Source organism: Globicephala melas, chromosome 21 (assembly GCF_963455315.2).
Source record: "Globicephala melas chromosome 21, mGloMel1.2, whole genome shotgun sequence".
In the NCBI taxonomy this organism is placed as follows: domain Eukaryota; kingdom Metazoa; phylum Chordata; class Mammalia; order Artiodactyla; family Delphinidae; genus Globicephala; species Globicephala melas.
Genome location: NC_083334.1, coordinates 12,570,932 through 12,590,944, shown reverse-complemented (window position 1 = coordinate 12,590,944; position 20,013 = coordinate 12,570,932). Strand labels below are relative to the sequence as shown.

At 46.9% G+C, this 20,013-nt stretch overlaps 1 protein-coding gene across 6 annotated transcripts in view; it reads left to right on the top strand.

Annotated features, from left to right (window-relative positions):
* Positions 1-20,013, top strand: part of ENPP6 (ectonucleotide pyrophosphatase/phosphodiesterase 6) — a 126,641-nt gene that overhangs the window by 46,284 nt on the left and 60,344 nt on the right. Inside the window, exon 1 of one of the 6 annotated variants that reach the window (XM_060291457.2) lies at positions 973-1,063. The exons of the other annotated variants lie outside the window; for them this stretch is intronic. The gene's annotated coding sequence lies outside the window, so the exon portion shown is untranslated. Of the gene's footprint in view, positions 1-972; positions 1,064-20,013 lie in introns of those variants that run through there. 6 annotated transcript variants of the gene reach the window in all.

The following is a 20,013-nucleotide window of genomic DNA, read 5'->3' as shown; positions in this document are numbered from 1 at the left end:
TGAGCTCTTTTTAAAAATTTCTTTTAATTTTAATTTTGATTATTTATTTTTGGATGTCCTTATTTTTATTTATTTTAACATCTTTATTGGAGTATAATTGCTTTACATTGTTGTGTTAGTTTCTGCTTTATAACAAAGTGAATCAGCTATACATATACATATATCCCCATATCCCCTCCCTCTTGCATCTCCCTCCCTCCCTCCCTATCCCACCCCTCTAGGTGGTCACAAAGCACCGAGTTGATCTCCCTGTGCTATGTGGCTGCTTCCCACTAGCTATCTATTTTACGTTTGGTAGTGTATATATGTCCATGCCACTCTCTCACTTCGTCCCAGCTTACCCTTTCCCGTCCCCATATCCTCAAGTCCATTCTCTAGTAGGTCTGTGTCTTTAGTGCTGTCCTACCCCTAGGTTCTTCATGACATGTTTTTTTTTCTCTTGGATTCCATATATATGTGTTAGCATACGGTATTTGTTTTTCTCTTTCTGACTTACTTCACTCTGTAGGACAGACTCTAGGTCCATCCACCTCACTACAAATAACTCAATTTCGTTTCTTTTTATGTGTGAGCTCTTAACTTACTCATTCAAGCTCACAGAGCCCCAGGATGGCAGGACTGTGAGTACAAAATCCTGTGCTCTTGTTAGGACTTCCCGCCTTCAAAGAAGTGGCTCTCAGCGCAGCACTGTCCTGTGTGGCCATCTAAGTGTCCGTCCCTCAGACAGTGACCTTGTAGCTGCATTACGCACATGACACTCGCCTGTACACACAGACTCCACAGTGCATGTGTCACGGCCCTTCCAAGCTTCTTCCAGACTAGGCAACCTCACGGACAACCCTGTTTTTAAACCCTCCTTTGTGTGTCTCAATGGACAATATGAACAATAAGCGCTTCTGGGGTTGAGTACAAAAGAGAGGATTCAACCTCAGACACTTAGCTACTTATCTCAAATGGCCATGGCTGAACAGTTGTGAGGAATGGTTTAAACAGGCTTCTTTTGATAAGCCCCATCTGGGACACTGACCCAGGCCACCGAGGCGCTGCTTCGGACTAGCTGCACGTAAGTACACTTGATTCTGGGGGCCTGGGAGGGCATGGTGGTCCCGGTGAGGGCAGGACCCTCCCACTCAAGTGTCTCATCTACCCTCACACTTAGCAGGAGCTCCGTTAAGTGTCTCTTTGTGTTTGTTTTAAAATTAGTTGGAAGCTGCTTTATCCTAAATACTCAGCCAGTTTCCTTTTAAGCTATTCTCTGCCCCATTCCACCCCTCACTCCTTACAGAAAGGCAGTCCCTGCTGCTAGGCCATCAAGGGGGACCTTTTTAGTTTCACAGCAGATGGAAGATCCAAATGGACGTGGCAAAGATTGCATCAGACATTGCCTTACGACTCTCCTCAGCCCCAATCCATACCCGACCCAGGACAGGTTTTAGGAATGCAAAGCAGAAATGGGTATAATTAAGTATTTTGCAAACTCTGTCAAATATTTTAAGAGGCAAGTAGAGACCCAATTTAAAACTCCTATGGTTTACCTCTTCACTAAATTCCAAATTGGTGAGTAATCCAGAGCTCTGGTGGCTTAAAACAACTTCAATCTCATTCCCAAGAGATTTTAGGTTTGGGAGTTTAAGCCATTTATAACTGAGAGTCTGGGACAGTTCTCAGAAACAGCAGTCCCCTCGGGCGACATGGTGTGAGGTAGAAGGTATCCTGTTTGCCCAGCTTCCACCTCCAGGTGGTTTTGTGGTCAGCAGGAGAATATGAATTTCTTAATAACGTGACATAAAAAGGCAGTGCTTCTGCCCAAACAAGATTACCTTGTATTTGACTTCGCCATAGTTTATAGTTTTTCAGGTCACGGCCAGACTCTGACCACTTCTCCCCTCACGTGAGCCCCCTTCCTCTCTGTGTTCGTGTGCCGATCTGGGCTTGGCCTCATCACTTCCTCCCTGTCTCTTGATGGTGTCTGCGTGAGAAGGGCCATGGATTAGAAGCAAGAGATGTTGGTTCAAGTCCGGCTATGGTGATTTCTAAACCCGCTGGCCTCAAAGTTTTTCTGGTTTCGAGTTGCTCTTCTGAAAAAAATGAAGGGGTTTAGGGCTCCGAGGAGTGAGTTCAAATGCTGTGGCAAGGTCCTCTTTCTTTATTTTATTTTATTTTTTTGCGGTACGCGGGCCTCCCACTGTTGTGGCCTCTCCCGTTGCGGAGCACAGGTTCCGGATGCGCAGGCTCAGCGGCCACAGCTCATGGGCCCAGCCGCTCCGCGACATGTGGGATCTTCCCGGACCGAGGCACGGACCCGCGTCCCCTGCATCGGCAGGCGGACTCCCAACCACTGCGCCACCAGGGAAGCCCAAGGTCCTCTTTCTTATCTGTTGTCGTGACCACTTCTGCTCTGCTTCCCCCGAACCTTCTGACCTTGGCTCATGTCACGGGGAGGGCAGTGTGTTGTTAGCTGATCCATGCCCCTCTTCACTGCGTCGCTACTGAACCGAAAGGGCACTGCGGCTGCGGTTAGCATTTGAAGCAAGACGACCATACATTTATTTTTCAAAGCAGGAATGTAGTTTTTGCCCCCCACGCCTCGCCCTGTTAAGTTTCAGAGTTATGATTTTTAAAAGGGGGAAAATGGCCTGGCTTGAGGTAGGATTTGGGGGATTAGAAGCCTAGGCCAGAAATTTCTACTTAAAATCACATCCTTCACTACCAGTTTATCTGAGGAACAAAGTTTAATTCTTTTTTGGGAAAAACCTAATGGACTCCATCCCCCTCTGTTTCACTGGAATAACCCCCATGTAGAGCCGTGGCAGGGAAAGGAGGACGGCGAGGGAAGAATTCTCTGGTGTAGCCAGGTGGAACTGTTTACCGTACCAACTCCAATCCACTTTCCCTGCGCAGGGCCTGCTGGCCCCCAGGCACACAGAGCTGCTAGGTTCCAAACCTCTGAAACAGCCTGACAGGCCGAGTGGCCGCCCTGGTGGGTCACAGATGGAAAATCCAGGAAATGAAGTGTTTTAAAAGAATGGCAAATACATTCGCTTGCTTAAGCACCTTACCTGTCATTTCGATTCCTATCAGTCTTTCTAGGTGGATTCAGTTTCAAGTCAAGTGTTAATAAGACCAGATGTTGACTTCTACATGGTATCAGTACCTACTCTGTCACATAAGGAAACAAATAAAATGCAAAAATGGCCCTGTCAGTGGGCCCAGTGGATTACTAATGAATCTCACAATTGCGGTTTGATGTCTTTCTTTTGAAATGTCTCCACCATTTAATTGGTAATACATTCTCCTGAATCTTTTCTCATCAGAATTGCTTCTCCCTGAAGCTAAATTGTTCCTAAATTTTCCAACCTCTGGAGCTACTCGACATCACTTTTCACAGGTGGCTTCTCTTGAATTCCCTTTACATCTTACAAGAGATGCCCGCCTGTGCTCCCACGGAGGGGACTCCTAGCGACCACCAGCAAACATAGAGTGGTCAGGCCAAGGTGTGGCTTCAGGATGGAAGCTTCTCATCACGTGCCCACGATGACACAAATCGAACATAGGTTTTCAGATCTTCAGATAATATTGGGAGGAGTAGAAACGGCAGTTGGTGAAGAAATGACCTTCTTTACTTGGAGCAAAAATCTTGAATGATGTTTGATTTTGTTAACTAGAATAGGGTTGGTATTTTAAGAAAATGTTCACTTTGCGCAATCTCCCCACTGCAGCTGGGCTCAGTTAACGTTTTCACAAGGAGACACCACGAGGAAATGCTTCAGGCACAGTGAAAACCAATGCTTGACTTCTGGAATTGAAATGTAAACATGAGAATGAAAGCAAAGACCACTGGGCTTGTTCAACCCATGGCCATGTTACATTCTTTCCTGGGGTAGGCTCCTATGAGAGCATGTGCCTTTAATGTTAGCTCAGAGAGACTTATGACAAGATACCTCTGCTCCCATAAATGATCTATTACATTCTAGCATCCAATAATCAGTCTTTTATTTTTATTAAAGAATGTATACTCTGTGATAGTGGGGAGTCTTGTTCACTGCTGTATCCCCAGCTCCTGGAACAGTGCCTGACTCATTCATCCATTACATAAATATTCCCAGAGTGCTTGCTATGTGGACATGAGAGGTGTTCATCTTTCATTTATTTTTTACTCAAAAAGCATCCAGTGGGCTTCCCTGGTGGCACAGTGGTTGAGAGTCCGCCTGCCGATGCAGGGGACACGGGTTCGTGCCCCGGTCCAGGAGGATCCTACATGCCGCAGAGCGGCTGGGCCCGTGAGCCATGGCCGCTGAGCCAGCGCGTCCGGAGCCTGTGCTCCGCAACGGGAGAGGCCACAATAGTGAGAGGCCCGCGAACCCAAAAAAAAAAAAAAAAAAGCATCCAGTGCCTTTCGTGAGCCCAGAGGTACACTGTTCTAGGTACTGGAGATACACATGCACAAAACAGGCCAGAGTTTCCACCCTCATGGAACTGATATTCCTGTGAAGTGCCACAGACAAATAAACAAATAATGTCATGTAGTAAAAAATTCTATGGAAAAAGTGAAAAAGGTTAAGGGCTCCGAGAACGCGGAGAATGCCATTTTATATAGAGTGGTCTGCAAACGCCTCTCTGATAAGATAGAATTCAAGCAAAGACCTGAAGCGAGTAAGGGGGCTGGCCACATAGATATGTGACAGCAAAGAGTTCCAGATGAGGGGACAGCAGGGAGGAAAGCTCAGAGGCAGGCACATGCTCGGGATCTTGGAGGGACAGCAAAGAGCCAGGGTAGCCACAACAAAAGTGAGTGATGGGGAGAGTGGCAGACGAGGCCTGGGACCTAACAAGTGGTGGGGCTGCCGCAGAAATGCTCGGCTCCGACGTCCAGCTGCGGGGAGCCTGGTTAACCCATGGTTCCCCTGCTGCCTGCTGGGCCCACCACTGTGCTGGTGCCGAAGCCCCACTTCTCCCAGGCTGATCCTAGCCAATGACCGAGCAAGGCCGGGGCCCTACCTTTGCGCATTCCTCTGATGGGTGACTTTGGTTGAAGGACCACCATCAATCTGGCCAAACTTTCTTACATTTGCAGAGGCCCTTTCTTCCCAGCCCCTTCCTTCTCCACCTCCTTTCGCAAATGTCAGACCTTCACAGGTGGAGGATTCTCCCGCCTGCTCCTGCTTCTTCCTCTTCATCTGTAACAGCTGCTTCCCTCAGTAAACTTCATGCATGTCTAATCTTCTCTCAGTGTCTCCTTCCCGAAGGGCCTGAGCTAACACAGGGCCACATCAGGTCCCTGGAGGTCTTGCAGACTCTGGACCTTATCTGAGTGCAGAGAAAGGCACTGGAGGGTTTTGAGTAGAGGGGTGGTGTGATATAACTCTCATCTTAGAAAATCCCTCTGGCTACTGGGGCAGAGAACAGGGACCAGCGAGGGTGAGGGTGGAAGCAGGGTCACGCAGATGTGTGAAGGGCAGTCTAACTTTTGATGTCATCCTTCTACCACCACTGCTCTTCCTAAGTTCACCCAAGACCTTCTAATAGCAACATCCAATGCCATCTTTCAACCTCTCTCTGTGGAATTTTACCTTTTGACCATCCCTGCCTTCTACAGACTGTCTCTTTATTGGGTCCCAAGTTTCCATCCTCCTCTCAGTCTCCCCTTCTAGTAACTTCCACTGACTTCTCTTTTGCAAGCCCTTCACGCTGAGGCTCCAAGAGGAGCTTGGTTCTTGTCCTCTGGTCTTTGCTTGTTCTCTCTTCTCATCTTGGTGGTCTCATCCCTCGTGAGGTGTTACCCCTCATGCACATTTATTGGTAGTTCCCATTTGTCACCACTTGTGCCCCAGGGAACCACTAATCTACTTTATGTGTTTTTAACTTTGCCTTTCATGGATATTTCACATAAATGGAGTCATTCAACATGTGGTCCCTTGGGTCTTGCTTCTTTTACTGAGCGTAGTATTTTTGAGGCTCATTCACCTGTTGGCGTGTCCGTAGTGTGTTCCTTTTTATTGCTGAGTAGTATTCCATCATATGGATATCTCCCAAGCTTTTATAATAATAATAAAAAAAATCTTAAAGCTACAAAAACGCTGAAATAGTGTTATGAGTATCCGTGTGCTGTGATTCTCTAATTGTTAACATTTGGCATGTTTGCTTTTATTCTCACTTGAGAAATGCAGGTTTCTGTTTTATTTTGTTTCAACTGAACCAGTTGAAAGTCAATTGCTAACATCATGACACTTCATCTCCCCCACTCCGCAAATAATGCGGCATGTCTAGAATATTCTCACATATGACGACAGTTATTTTCAGATTTTCTCAATTGCCAACAAAATATCTTTTATAACCTTTTCTGAAATAAAAATCTAATCAAGTGTCAAGCAGTCCATTCAGTTGCCATGTTTCTTTGCTCTCCATTAAGAGTGGCATCCTTGCCTTTTTGTTTCATTTGGACTTCCACCATGTTGACATACTTGAAAAGCCCAGACAGTTATGTGGTAAACTGGCTGCATTTTAGATTTGTCTGATTTTTCTTCATGGTTAGATTCATTAAACTTTTTTTGGCAAGAATACTACATTTTTCAAAATCCAAATTAGGACAAGGGGTCATGCAAGTTAGGACAGGGGGACAAGTGTAAAAATGTCTAAGGTGTCCGTACAGTTCCAGAAGAGGGTCCCCGCAGCTCTCCCTCTGCTGCCCTGCATGGATGCTGACATCAGGTGGCTCTTGGTAGCCTTGGGTGGGTTGTTCCCACAGGCTTTTACCTAAAGCTTCACAGGGAGAATTTGTCACTTAGTTTTGTCATAGATGTTGTCCATGGGATGTTTGTGTTGCTCTGTTTGTCTCTATGGGGGGATTTGGTGACATTCAAAATCTGTGCAAATCAGGACACTTTTGAAAATGAAAAAGGGGCTAAGAATCAGGAACAACAGGTGTAAACCAGAACTGTCCTGGGAAAATACTACCCGCGACCCAGTAATTCTACTCCCAGGTATGTACCGTGAAGAAGCGGGTGTTCAGCATTCTCACTGCGTTTGTTTTGGTATGAATTTTGGTATTACAATTTAACCTGCTTTTTTTTTTTTTTTTTTTTGCGGTACGCGGACCTCTCACTGTTGTGGCCCTCCCCCGTTGCGGAGCACAGGCTCCGGATGTGCAGGCTCAGTGGCCATGGCTCACGGGCCCAGCCGCTCCGCGGCATGGGGGATCTTCCCGGACCAGGGCACGAACCCGTGTCCCCTGCATCGGCAGGCAGACTCCCAACCACTACGCCACCAGGGAAGCCCTAACCTGCTTTTTGATGTGTTGGATTACTTATCTAAGGATTTGTGTATTTCATCAGTTTGGGAAAGTATCAGTTGTTATGTCTTATAATGTTGCCCTTCCTCCACTCTCCCTCTTCTTCCTTCTGAGTCTCTTATTAGATGTAACATAGAACCTCTCATTCTAATCCTCCTTATGTCTTAGCCTTTGTCTTAGTTTCCCAGGGCTGCTATAACAAATTGCCACAAACTAGGTGGCTTAAAACAACAGAACTTTTTTCTCTCACAGTTCGAGAGGCCAAAAGTCCAAAATCTAGACGTTGACAGGGTTGGTTCCTTCTAGAGCCTCTGAGGGAGAATGTTCCGTGCTTCTCCCCCAGCTTCTGGTGCTGCCAGAATTCCTCAGTGTTCTTGACTTGTAGATTCATCACTCTGATCTCTGCCTCTGTCTCCACACGGCCTTCTCCATTTTGTGTGTCTGGGTCTCCTCTTCTTATGACACTTGGATAATCTAGGATGATCTCATCTCAAGATCCTTAGTTTCACTTGTAAAGAAGCTTTCCCCAAATACAGTCACATCCACAGGCTCTGAGTGGACGTATCTTTTGAGGAGACACCATTCAGCCCACCACAGTCTTTCTTTCATATTTTAATCTCTTTCTCTTTACTCTCTTTCCTCTGGGTCATTCATTTATGTCTTCCATTTCACTATCTTTTCAGCTGTGTTTATTCTGCTATTTAGCTTACCACCAAATTTTAATTCAAATGATTATATTTTTAATGTCCAAAGTGCTGTTTGATTCCTTCTTAATCCTGCCTGTTTATTTTTGATAGTCTTTTGCTCTTCGATAATTTTGAGTCTCTTTTGTTTCCTTAAACATGTCATAAGGCTTATTTCATATTCTAAATATGATAATTCCAAACTCTAAAGCCCTTGGTGCTCAATTTGTGGTTTCTTGTTTCTGCTGACTCTCACAGGGATGGATTAGTTAAGGCAGATTCAGCTCCTGCACACTTAAACTCCAAACTCGCAGTGCCTTGACACTCTGGATCTTTTTTTCTTATTCCCAGAACATCAAGCTGGTGGATTGAGGTGGGACTTTGCTCTGTGCTGTCATTCCTGAAAGGTCCCTGGACCCTGGCTGAGGAAGCCTCTGCCATGTTCAACACGTGGCCTCCAAGATCACCCTGAGCACCACCACCATTCTGCTCTGGACAGGGGCGCCCGGAGAGCATCCCAGAGGTGGTCTCTGTGGGCTGGGCCTGGAAGTGGAACCTGCCACTTCTGCCTTCTTTCTGTTGAACAAAGCACGGGTCGTGCCTCCACCTAGACGCAAGGGTGGCTGGAAGCTAGCATCGCTGGCTGGGCTGTTGTGTCCCAGCAATGATTTTTCGCTGTGGAAGGAAGGCAAGGGACACTGGCTGAGAACTACTTGCCTGAGCCACACGATTTATTTCTCTGTGTGTTTGGCCTTTTTTTAAAAAAAATTCGTATTTGATTGAGCTTAGTCTATGGGAAATCTGAGGGCTTAAATTGGAACTTTGCTTGAAGGAAGATATTCGTTTGCATTTCTAGGAAAGAAGGGACACTACTGACCTGGGACCAATTGTGAGCTTAGCAATATTTCCAACTCACGCACACACAAGTGTGTGTGTGTGTGTGTGTGTGTGTGTGTGTGTGTGTGTGTATTTTATCCAGGATCTAGTTATATTGTGTATTGTACTGATATTGTAGAGGGAGAGTCCTCCAGGGCATTCACGTCAGTGTTACTCACCTGCCTGTCAATGGTGGAAAGTATCTATGCTCAGAATATTCGAGTTTAATCTATTTCGTTGGCTGTGCAACAGCTGGAATTCTAAAATTAAAAGCTGTTCAGTTATTTCTACATGCTCAGTATCTGCCTAACAGAATCAGATATTCTTGTTATGTCCCATTAGTCTGACAATCTGGTTTAATACTAATAGGAAGCAAAAAGTCCCTCGGTGCAATAACACATACAAGCAGGGCGTGCGCACAGTACACCCAGACACCACGCCACGTGGATGTAGCATCTTTCTTCCAAAAGGTTCTCAAACATTTTCATATTTATTGACGCTTGTGTCCTTAAGTTTAAGGATTAAGGATATTAAGTTTTTCTTAATCTTGTCCAAAGAGGTGAGATTCTTTTAGTCCCACTTTAGAAATGAGAAAACTGAGCCTCAGAAGGTAGCTGAAGGCGGAGTCTCTCAAGGCCAAGGCCCAGATCCCTTCCTCTGGCCCACACGCTCCCCCGCAGTGGCCACCTTCAGGGCCCGGGCAGCAAAGGTGGTACGCAGATATCTCTGGCCCACACGCTCCCCCGCAGTGACCACCTTCAGGGCCCGGGCAGCAAAGGTGGTACGCAGATATCTCTGGCCCACACGCTCCCTGCAGTGGCCACCTTCAGGGCCCGGGCAGCAAAGGTGGTATGCAGATATCTCTGGCCCACACTCTCCCCGCAGTGGCCACCTTCAGGGCCTGGGCAGCAAAGGTGGTATGCAGATATGTGTTGTTCATGCTTCGATGCTCTCACAATCCTCTGCTAACTCTCATGATGACATTTCCCACTGAGTCACTTTGAAAAAGGTTCAGTCAACTCTAACAGGGTTTTCCTTAGGCCCCTCACCCCCAGCCTGAGAACATTCATTACTCACAGCTCATGCCCCCACCCAGGGGTACCCAGAGCTCTGGTCCTCAGCACAGTCCTTCCTTCCTGCAGTTCAGGGCAGAGGGAGGTGTGCTCCCTGTGGCCCGGTGGACAGGCAGCGTGGCACGGCACTCAGGAGCTACACCCCAGGTCAGATACCTGCACACACCTTCTCTCACGGCCCCTCGTCACCTTGAATAAGCCACTTGACTCCTCTGGGCTTCCATCTGCTCCCCCATGTGAAAAGAGGATGATGGTAGTATCTTCTTCCTAGGGTCGGTGTGAGGATTAAAAAGAATTCTGGTGATGCCCCTAGTATCCTACTTGACATAGACTCAGTATTTGGTACCTGCTGGCTGTGATGGTGAAGATGATGCTTGGCGAGGCCTTGGTCTATAGCCAAGGGCGCTGGTCCTGGGGTCGGATTCCTGGTTCTACCCCTTACCAACTACATGAACTTGGGATACTCAGCCTCTCCTAGTCTCTGTTCAGTGGAGGTAACAATGGTGCACGGCTCATAAGATGGTTTTGTACTGGCTTTTGTGGCCTGATACCTGTCCTCTCCTCCATCCCACCCACACACAACCTGCCACTTTTGTGGACACCTGACCTTGTGCCACTGGAGGGACAGTGATGCTAGTGTGGCATGATGGTTTATGGCAGACCTGGCCCAGGTCTTCTAGTTCTGTTCTCATACACACACTGCCCCACTGGGGGTGGGAATGCAGACCAGATTTGATGTAAGTGGGCTCCTACTTCTCAGTACTCCAGAATGAGAATTCAACTCTAGCTTTGCAGTTGGTGGAGCTTCCATTTAGAGAGAGTGCCTAATTTTTGGCCCACAAGTTAACAACTTATAGATTCCCATTCCAGCACTGGCTTTGCTTTCTCCCAGTGGTGTGATAAAGTGCCCTCTTCTGCAGAGGTAGCCCCAAGCCTAGGGCTTTTCTGTCACTTACCCTTGGCATCAACTCAGTAGTGCTGTAGAAGGGAGAAAACAGGGCTGCTATGAAAATCACAGCTGCCTTTAACTCAGGAGTTATTTTTTAAATTTTTATTTGATATTGGAGTAGAGTTGATTAACAATGTTGGGTCAGTTTCTGGTTTACAGCAGAGTGATTCAGTTATACATAGAGATGTATCTATTCTTTTTCAAATTCTTTTTCTATTTACATTATTACAGAGTATGGAGCAGAGTGCCCTGTGCTATACAGTAGGTCCTTGTTGGTTATCTGTTTTAAAAATAGCAGCGTGTACACGTCAATCCCAAACTCAACTCAGGGATTACCATGCGATTCTTTTACATGAATTCTCTCTCTGTCATCCCTGTGAGAGGAAGAAAGGAACAGGTTGTTTATAGTCCTCGCTGATTGGGAAGGGGGGTGGATTTTAGTTTGCTGAAGCAGGGAGATGGGTGTGGGTCTGCAGGTTTGGAAACTGGGACTGGAATGAGCTGAAGACCTTTTTGCCAAAGACAAAGGAGAGGGACTGAGAGGCCGAGGGGACGAGGGGACAGATCTGGGTGGGAGGGAGTCAGGAACCAAAACTGAGCAGGGTGAGGGATGAGAGAGAGTGGGGTCCTGGGAGCTGCAAGGCCGAGAAGAGAGACTTGGAAATTGTATCTCTCAGGGGTTTCGGAGTAAGCGCTGCGCACAGTGTATTGTTAGGAAACCCTCAGTAAAGGGTACGTTGTTCACTGATGCTTTCATGGGAGTGGATTATTTCCAGTGTGTGCATAGACGTGACGATTTCTGCCTCAAAGTTGCTGTGGGGTGAAAACAAGAGACGAGGGCAAGCAGAGTTAGCAGGTGCGTGGGTTACGTTTCCTTCATCTTAAAGAGGAGGAAATTGGGAGGCCCCCGAGTCGACCAGCCAGGTGATTAATGGAACTGGGGTTCTACATGGACTCTGTGGACCCCAAGGCCTGGGTACTTGTGCAGTACGCTGAGTGTCTGAAGTCACCACCTCTCCCTTTCCATGTCCCCTGGGAATCTCCCAGTGTATCTCAGATTGGGAGCAGTAAACTCAAGTGCATGTACCACAGTTAAAAATCATATTTTAAAATACTGTTGGGGTGCAAATTAAATACAGATTAGTTCCAATCCTGGCAGGGGAAACTTAGGTAACTTACTTCACCTGTAAACCTTTACAGAACCTTTACAGGTTCTCCCACCTGTAAAATATCTGCCACATAAGGCTAATGTGAAGATATGATGAGATTGTTCTGGAAACCTCTCAGCACAGTGCTTGGCACATAGTAAAAGCTTCTGTTCTCATATGGTCCTGGTTATTACTAAGCATGTTGCAGGCACATCGTATTTTGTATATTTCAGTAGCTTAGCCTAGGATTAAAGCAAAGCCACTGAAGGTTTGAGGTTGTTTGTTACACAGCAGTAGATAACTGATACATCCACCCGCTTCCATGCAAGGGACATTCAGGCAAAGAGAGATTCAAAAAAGAATGTGTTTTCAGAAAATAGTTTCACTTGGGAACCCTTATAAAAGGGATGGATGTGGGTGAGGATCATCAGTGGTTGCTAAAACCATTAGGTGAAGGTTGATGGGAAACTTTATAGTAAATGGATTAGCTTGACACCATCCAAACCCACAGATCAAGCTTAACAAACAACGAGACAGCCAGATGTTCTGAGCACATGACGTGGTGCAGGAGCAAGTACACAGCACCATCTGTAATGGATTCTTGTGTTAAAAAATTGAACCTGAATCTAAGCAGACCTCTAGATCAGACTAGTAGTTGGCAAGAAATACAAGAGCTGAAGGAACATGTCAGTAACACCACGATGCTCTAATTGGCCAAATCCAGAATATGAGACGTTTTCAGGACAAAAGACTCAGTTTCATCAGTAAATAAATGGTGAATAAATAATAAATAAACAGAATAGAGGTGAATCCTTACAGATTAGAGGAGACCAAGGGTCATAACCAAATACACTATGCGTTTTGTTAGAACCCTGATTCAAAGAAACCAACTGCATGGAGGCATTTTTGAGATAATCAGGGAAAATTGACCATGGACTGGGTACTAGATGATGGCGAAGAATTATCGTTCATTTTGTTGGGTATGAAACAAAAGTGTCATTTTTTTAAAAAAGTTCTTCAGTATGAGAGATAGGCACAGAAGTATTTAAGATTTAAGATACTATGTCTGGCATTTGCTTTAAAAATATTCCAGTAGGGGAAGGAAAACATACAAAACCAGGGCAGAATGTTCTCTGTTGTTGTTTAGCATACTGTTTTTGGACGTGTGAAAGTTTCCATAATAGAGAACTTTTAAATTGTATCTAAGCTCTTCAGCAGGGGCGAACCTAGACTTAGACCATGAGCACTTTTAAAGCAAACCGATGTGTGAGATTTGCCACGGGTGAGTAAGCGTTGGAGGAAGGGGCCCAGCCAGACTGCTGAGGCCTGGTGTTCAGAAGCCACGCACCACCCAGGTCCAGGGCCTCCACCTAAAGTGGCTCTGAGTCAGCAGCCTCTGCAGCCGTGTCCGCGCGAGGCACTGTGAGTTCAGAGGGAAGAGGGCAGAGTGCCCAGAAATGCCCACAGAGCCCGTGTGCCAGCTCCAGGGAGCTGAGTCCCGGAAAAGGTGAAGGATGCACGGGGTGGAAATCCAAGCCTGTGACTCTCGGCAGAGAGAAGGTTCTGGAGCCCCTGCACCCAGCGGCACAGGGGGAGCTGGGAGCAGAGCTAAGGGCACAACCCTGCCGGGACCGTACCGCCACCTCAGCCTTCGCTGCTCCTTTCCTACAGCCCACATGGTCCACATTCGCCCCTACCGCAGCCTGGATTTCTCCCCCAGGGAGCACGTATTCACGCTGGGGACACTTCTTCCCAGCTGGATCTCCCAGCATGAGTGCGGGGGGCGGGGGCACAGCTCTGACCCGCCCAGCCTGGATCCTAGAGCACCTGTCACTGTGGCCAGGGGTGGGCACTCTAACTGGCACAGCTTGGGATGGATGCCCACTAACCTACAGCTGGAGAGGTCGGGTCTCGTAAGCTCCTGAAAGGACCACGTGTAGGGGGTGGAGGGAAGGAATTTCCCAAGGGGCAGTGGTAGCTGCTCCTAAAAGAACAAAGGGTGCTGGAGAAGTTAAATGTCCACTGCAGTGACCATTACAGATTGGGGTAGAAAAAGATCACCGACCTTAACCGAAAGAGGAAAGAAGAGAAGCAGGGGGATAAAGGGCTGGGGTCAAGGATAATAAAATACCAAATAGAAGCAACAATCTTAAAAAGAAAAGTGAAATGAAACGAGGATTAGGGTGGGGTGGAGCATGTGGAAACACAACAGAGACCTAGAAGGAATCAAGTCCAGACCAGGGGATACCGCCTCCTTCCGCAGGGTGCACCGTTCACGTTTGCTGCGCTGACTTAAGGGGGCTGCCCTGGGGGTGTGGCCACCTGGCCCCGCTGGCCACGCTGTCTGCCTCGGCCTGAATTCTTGGCATATTTAGTATCTTCACAAGCAGCTCTAGAAATTCTGGGGTGCCTTTACATCGTGAGATGCAAGGACAAAACGCGAGGCTCCTAGAGGTGCGTGGCGCCCGGCAAGACCGTGGGTGAGGCTGCGGGTGGTGGAGATTATTGTGACGGCCAGTAGAGGGCAGTGTCAGGCCAGGCATTTCCCAGCCGTCCAGAGCCCCGTGGTTAGTTTCTGAATTTGGGATTCACTCCTTGCAAACCTTCCTGAGCGATGGTAATGAGCGGTAGTGCTTTTTTTTTTTTTTTCCCTCAAGGGGATTTGAGAGTCTGCTTCAGGAGTTGGTATGTAAATACGAGACAGGGTTGCCCTCTAACGGGGGATTTAGGTGGTGGTGTGCGTTTACCAAATGCCTGTTACGTACCAGACACTGTGCTAAAGTTTTGCCTACCCCAAATTATTTAACTCTAGACAAAGGTATGATTATCTCCGTTTTTCAGAGGAGAAAGCTGAGGATCACTGCAGTTCAGTGACTTGTATGAGATCCCAGGCAGGGACAGACTTTGGTCTGTTGGGCCCCCAAATGCTTTCCACTAGGCCACATGCTTCTCATAGGTCCTCAGTTCCTGCCAGTTTTCATCCTTCCTGATGCTTCTATTTTTAACTCAAGAAGCTCCTCTATTCCAAAGGTGTCAGTAGGTTGTACTGGGAAGCTATCAATACATCAAAAAGATACTTCTCACACCTAGCCAAGTGATGAATTGCTCATTTGAGTTACTCTTTCATCCCTAAGGCAAATTATCTTTCAACACATTTTATATATGTTAAGAGCACCCAAGGAGGATTATATACACAGATCATTAGGCCAGGTGCAGTGTCAACTCCAAACACTGTGTGTTTATATGCTGATCGCTGGTGCTTGTTGATCAGGGCAGATAAGCTGTGGCTACAACCGTGACCTAAACTGTTTTTTCCTCTTGTGACTTGCGAGACTGGTCTCACCATTCTGTGGTCACACCTGACCCAAGGCAGTGAACTTGATGGGCCAGCATCATACTTCACACATAGGTTTTTGTTTGTTTGTTTATTGTAGATTGGTTGGTTCACACTAGATTGAGCCAATAAAGTTGTAGATTACCTCACACACCTGAATAGTTGAATTTGATCATTCTTTATCAATTCCTGACATTAATGATTGATCCAATAATGTTTTGGTACCTGTCTTTGGAGCTCACCCGTCAGCCATTCCAGGTTCTACACCAATTGAAAAGATGGATTGGGGAACGTGGCTTGGATCCAAGACCTAAATGTGACCCCCCCTTTTTTTTTTACAGCATTGAACTCTCCATCCTTATCCCACCCCTGCCCCAGTCACAGGTGGGGCAGCTGGAGAACTAAAGAAACCCCCTGCCCTGGTGCAGGGAGGACTCCTGTCCTGGGTGAATTTACGGGGAGGGAACGAAAAAGGGGCCTTCCACCACCTGAAGGCAGACAGGATGGGAAGGGGCTGGAGCCTGTTTTATGCCAAAATAACCACTCCCAGTAGCGTGAGGAATGTGGCCGGCCTGATGTCACTGGGGAAGGGGAGGGTGGCTGAAAGGGCGGGGAGGAGATGAATGCTTTATGACTAGGGAGAGAGTGGAGAAGCTTGTGGATAGAGGTATTGGCTGCGTCTCTCTCATGTATGGAAGAATAAGGGCTAGGAATAAGGACTTTCCCCCTCCAAGCACCTGCCATCTTTAGAAGTCCCTAGAAATACTTAGTAAAATGGGAGTGTGTTTCAAAAGGGATTCCATCTTAAATGCAGTAATTAATTTTCCAACTCTGCACAGAGGTAAGGATAGATTAAATTGTCTGGAAATTTCTTTGAACTTTGATAAAAATTAGCTTTCCCCAAATAAAGAGTGTTTAAAACAAAAAGTCCCAAACTTACATTTTTGTCCTTATTCAGGAAAATAATTTTTGTTTCTGTCCCTGTATTCTAGTTGTTAAATAATTGCACCAAGCTAGTACACTCCAGAAAAATAAAACAATACATTCTTTTGAGTCCAGTGACCTCAAAACTATGAGCATGAATATCTCTAATCAAAAAATATCTCCCCTTTTAACATTTTGGGGTTATTTTTGTTGCAGTCCATATACTTCACACTATAATCAAAGCCTGTTATCTTGGTCTTGCAATATTTGTGACTCAGACTTGATCAGGACTGTGTCTGGCACATACATCAGTAGTTGCGTTTAAAAATGTGCAAATTGTGAACTTTTCTTTCAACTTGATCTTGCATATTTCACTTGAAACCACTTCTTTAACATACCAAATTCTGTCTTTGAACAAGTTAAGAAAATCAGATCTATTTCCTAGCAGAGCTGATCGTAAAGCAAATTCCGATTTGTAAGTTAGGTAGTTAACTTTGCGCAATGTACTGTTAATTCAAGTCTCTTGGGCATCAAGTAGTTATTTGAAAATTCACTAGTGTAAACAGGGTCTGAACTCATCTTTAGACCCTCCAGATGCTCAAGGAAAAGCTCAGAGAGGAGTCTAGTGGTGGGAAAGTCTGGCTTATATAACGTGCTCAGGCTGCCCGGCTCTGGATCCGGTGTGTAGTTACCTCTTGGCGTCACGTCAATTTGAGGTGAGGTATATACATACGTTCACTCTCTAAAATGCACCCATTAACTTGAGATCTCCAGATTTCAGACCTTTGGGAGCCTCTCGTTCCACAGCTGGACCCCTTCCAGAGGGAGAGAGAGGGTAAGCTTCCTGTCCGCTTTGTTCGTATCCCTCGTCTGGCAGCCTTCCCTCCTTCAGAGATATTTATGGTAAAGTCTGTGCATGATAATCCATTGCAAGAGGCAGGAGCATCTGGCTTTCTGGAGATCTGAGCACCTCACTGTGGTTACCTTGGTGAAAGTCTTAGAGGCAGTCCTGGATTGTGGGGCAATTTCTATTAAAATGACCAAGCCCTATGGGGCTGGTGAGCCACCCAGTGGCCAGAAGGGAGTAGCTGCTGGGAAGAGCGTGGGCACTGTCACTGAGACCTGGCTTTGAACTGGGGCTCTGTTCTTTTATTAGCTGCGTGGCGCTAGCCTCGCCACACAGCCACTTTGAGCCTTAGTTCTCCCACCTGCAACATGAGGACAGTATTATCTACGTCTTAGAGTTGTGTTGAAGACTAAATGAGATGGAAGCACAAAGCACCAAGTTTCAGGTACATGGAAGGCGGCCAAGAGCTGGTAACTAGTCCTGTTACTAGGCTGATCAGCAGACACCCGTCAAGTTGGCTCAGGGCTTTGGCCTTCAGGTTATGACCCCTCCTCAGTCTAACCTGGCCTCTAGCCCATCCATGCGGTGCCCCAGGTAAAGTGCTTCCTGAGTGGACTGATCCCCGGAACCTGACACCTGGACTGAGTGGTCCCCTGAAGTCCACCTGTCCTTGAGGGCAGAAGCTCTACAGATGGCGTGAAAGCAAGCACAGAGTGGCAGCAGCTCCCTCTCCGTGGGCTTCTTAAGGCTGAGGATTGTATCAAGTGCCGGGTCATACATTGGTGAACTAGTGTTAGTGGGTCGTAGTGGTTAAGGGCGAGGACTCTGTGTCCAGCCTCCCTCAGTCGAATCCTGGCTCCACTCTACCCACTGGTGTGAGAATTTAGGCAAGCTACCTCTCTGGGCCTCAGTTACTTTACCTGTAAGGTAGGGCTACCAGTAGTACTTATCCCTTAGGGTAGTCGTGAAGATTAAGTGTGTCAGTTTCCTGAGGCTGCTTTAAATTCCACAAATTGGGTGCCTCAGAACAGCACAGCTCTGGAGGGCAGAAGTCAGAAATCAAGGTGCTGGCAGGTTGTGGTCCCTCTGAAGGCTCTAGCGGAGGGTCCTTCCCTGCCTCTTGCCGCTTCTGGTGGCTCCTGCTGTCCCTTGGCTTGTACATGGCCATCTTCTCCCTGTGGCTTCACATCATCCTCCCTCTGTGCATGTCTGTCTCTGTGTCCAACTTTCCCCTTTTATAAGGGCATCAGGGTCCACCCTATGACCTCATTTTGTTCAATAACTTGATTATCTCTGTAAAGGGCCAATTTCCAAATAAGGTCACATTTTGAGCTACTAGGGGTTAAGGACTCCAACATGTCTTTTTTGGGAGGGTGCAATTCAACCTGTAACAGATGAACTTAGAACAGTCCTTGGAACATAGTAAGCATTACACACATTTTAACTATTTTTATCTTTAATACTCACCCCAATCCAGCCAGGGAAGTAATGTTATTCCCTTTTTAGAGATGGAAAAATGAGGCTCTGAGAGGTTAAAGATTAGCCTCAATCCGCACGACTAGAAAGGGGGAAGACCCCTTAACCCCAACTCTGATCTGTCTGACCACATGTCCGTCCTCTCTCCATCGTACCCATCACCTCCCAGAGATGGACAGGTTGCCCACAGCCTGTTCCGTGTGCCCGTCACACATGATTGTAACCCAGACTTCCAGCGGGTGGCCCCAGAGGCCCGCCTGCAGCCGTGGACTCGGAACTCACCTGAGTGCTGCCTCTGGGTGAAAATGTATATGTTCTAAGGAAAGAATCATTTCCAAGGTCTGTATTAATCTTTTGTAACCTGTATTTATATCTCTATGTTTTGGCTAAATTGATGTGCCTAAAATATAACTTAATTTTTCACTTTTCACCCGGCTGTTTTGATATCTAGTAGACACAGCCATATTCATCTAGTGGAAACACATGGATGTCAGAAGAACGCAACGAATGGCTTTAATATGGCTTTGCAAAGGTGATCGTACACCAAGAATTAAGAAAGCCTTTTGTATGATAGAGAAATTCCTCACTGGCTGTGGAACCTGAGTGTTTAGTGATACCCTTCGCTATGTAGTTGTTTTTCTGCGTGTGTGTTTAGAGACATAAGTAAATGGTTTTAAAAAAGAGCCAAGAGGTCTCATCTTGAAAGCAGCATAGTTTTATGTCCCAGAATACAAATGTAGCCACTAATCTACTGCAGCCGCGAAAGGTGAAAGAGTGGTGGTTCAAGGCCAGGTCGTTCGTGTTCTCTTTGCCCCTGCACCCCACCTGCCATTTATAAGCACTGGGACAGTGAACGAAATGTTCAGCCCTTTTGCAGCTAATGTATATAAAATGCAGAGAGTCATTCCTCACTTCTGAATTTACAGGTGGAGGGTTAGACCAGGAGGCCAGCTGAGGTCCCTTCCATTTCTGAGATGTGTGTGGGATCATACACACTCCTAAGACCCTCTGCCGGGGACCTCAGGCTCAGGTGGTCTCCCATGTTTAATTAAGGACTCCTGCCCAAGAGGTCAACATGATTTTCTTGAGAAATCCGCGTCTTATGATTCTCTTTGGCGGTTGTGCTGGATATTGTCTGTTTGCCTCTGTACCCTACTCACCCTTCCCTGGCCTGCCTGGAGCCCCAGGAGGTGCAGCGCCTCAGCTGGACAGCGGGAGGACAGAAGCGTAGGAGTATCCATCTCCGCCAGGCTACCTGCTGGCCACCCCCGCTGCCCTAGCTCTTCAAGCCTGGGGGGCAGGTGCAGGGTGGGTGGAAGTGGCTCCCTGCGACTGCTAAGCCTGGGTTGCTTCACCATGTCTTCTGGGCTCCCCAGGACCCTGGCCACCCCTTTGCAAATCACCCCTTTAATGAG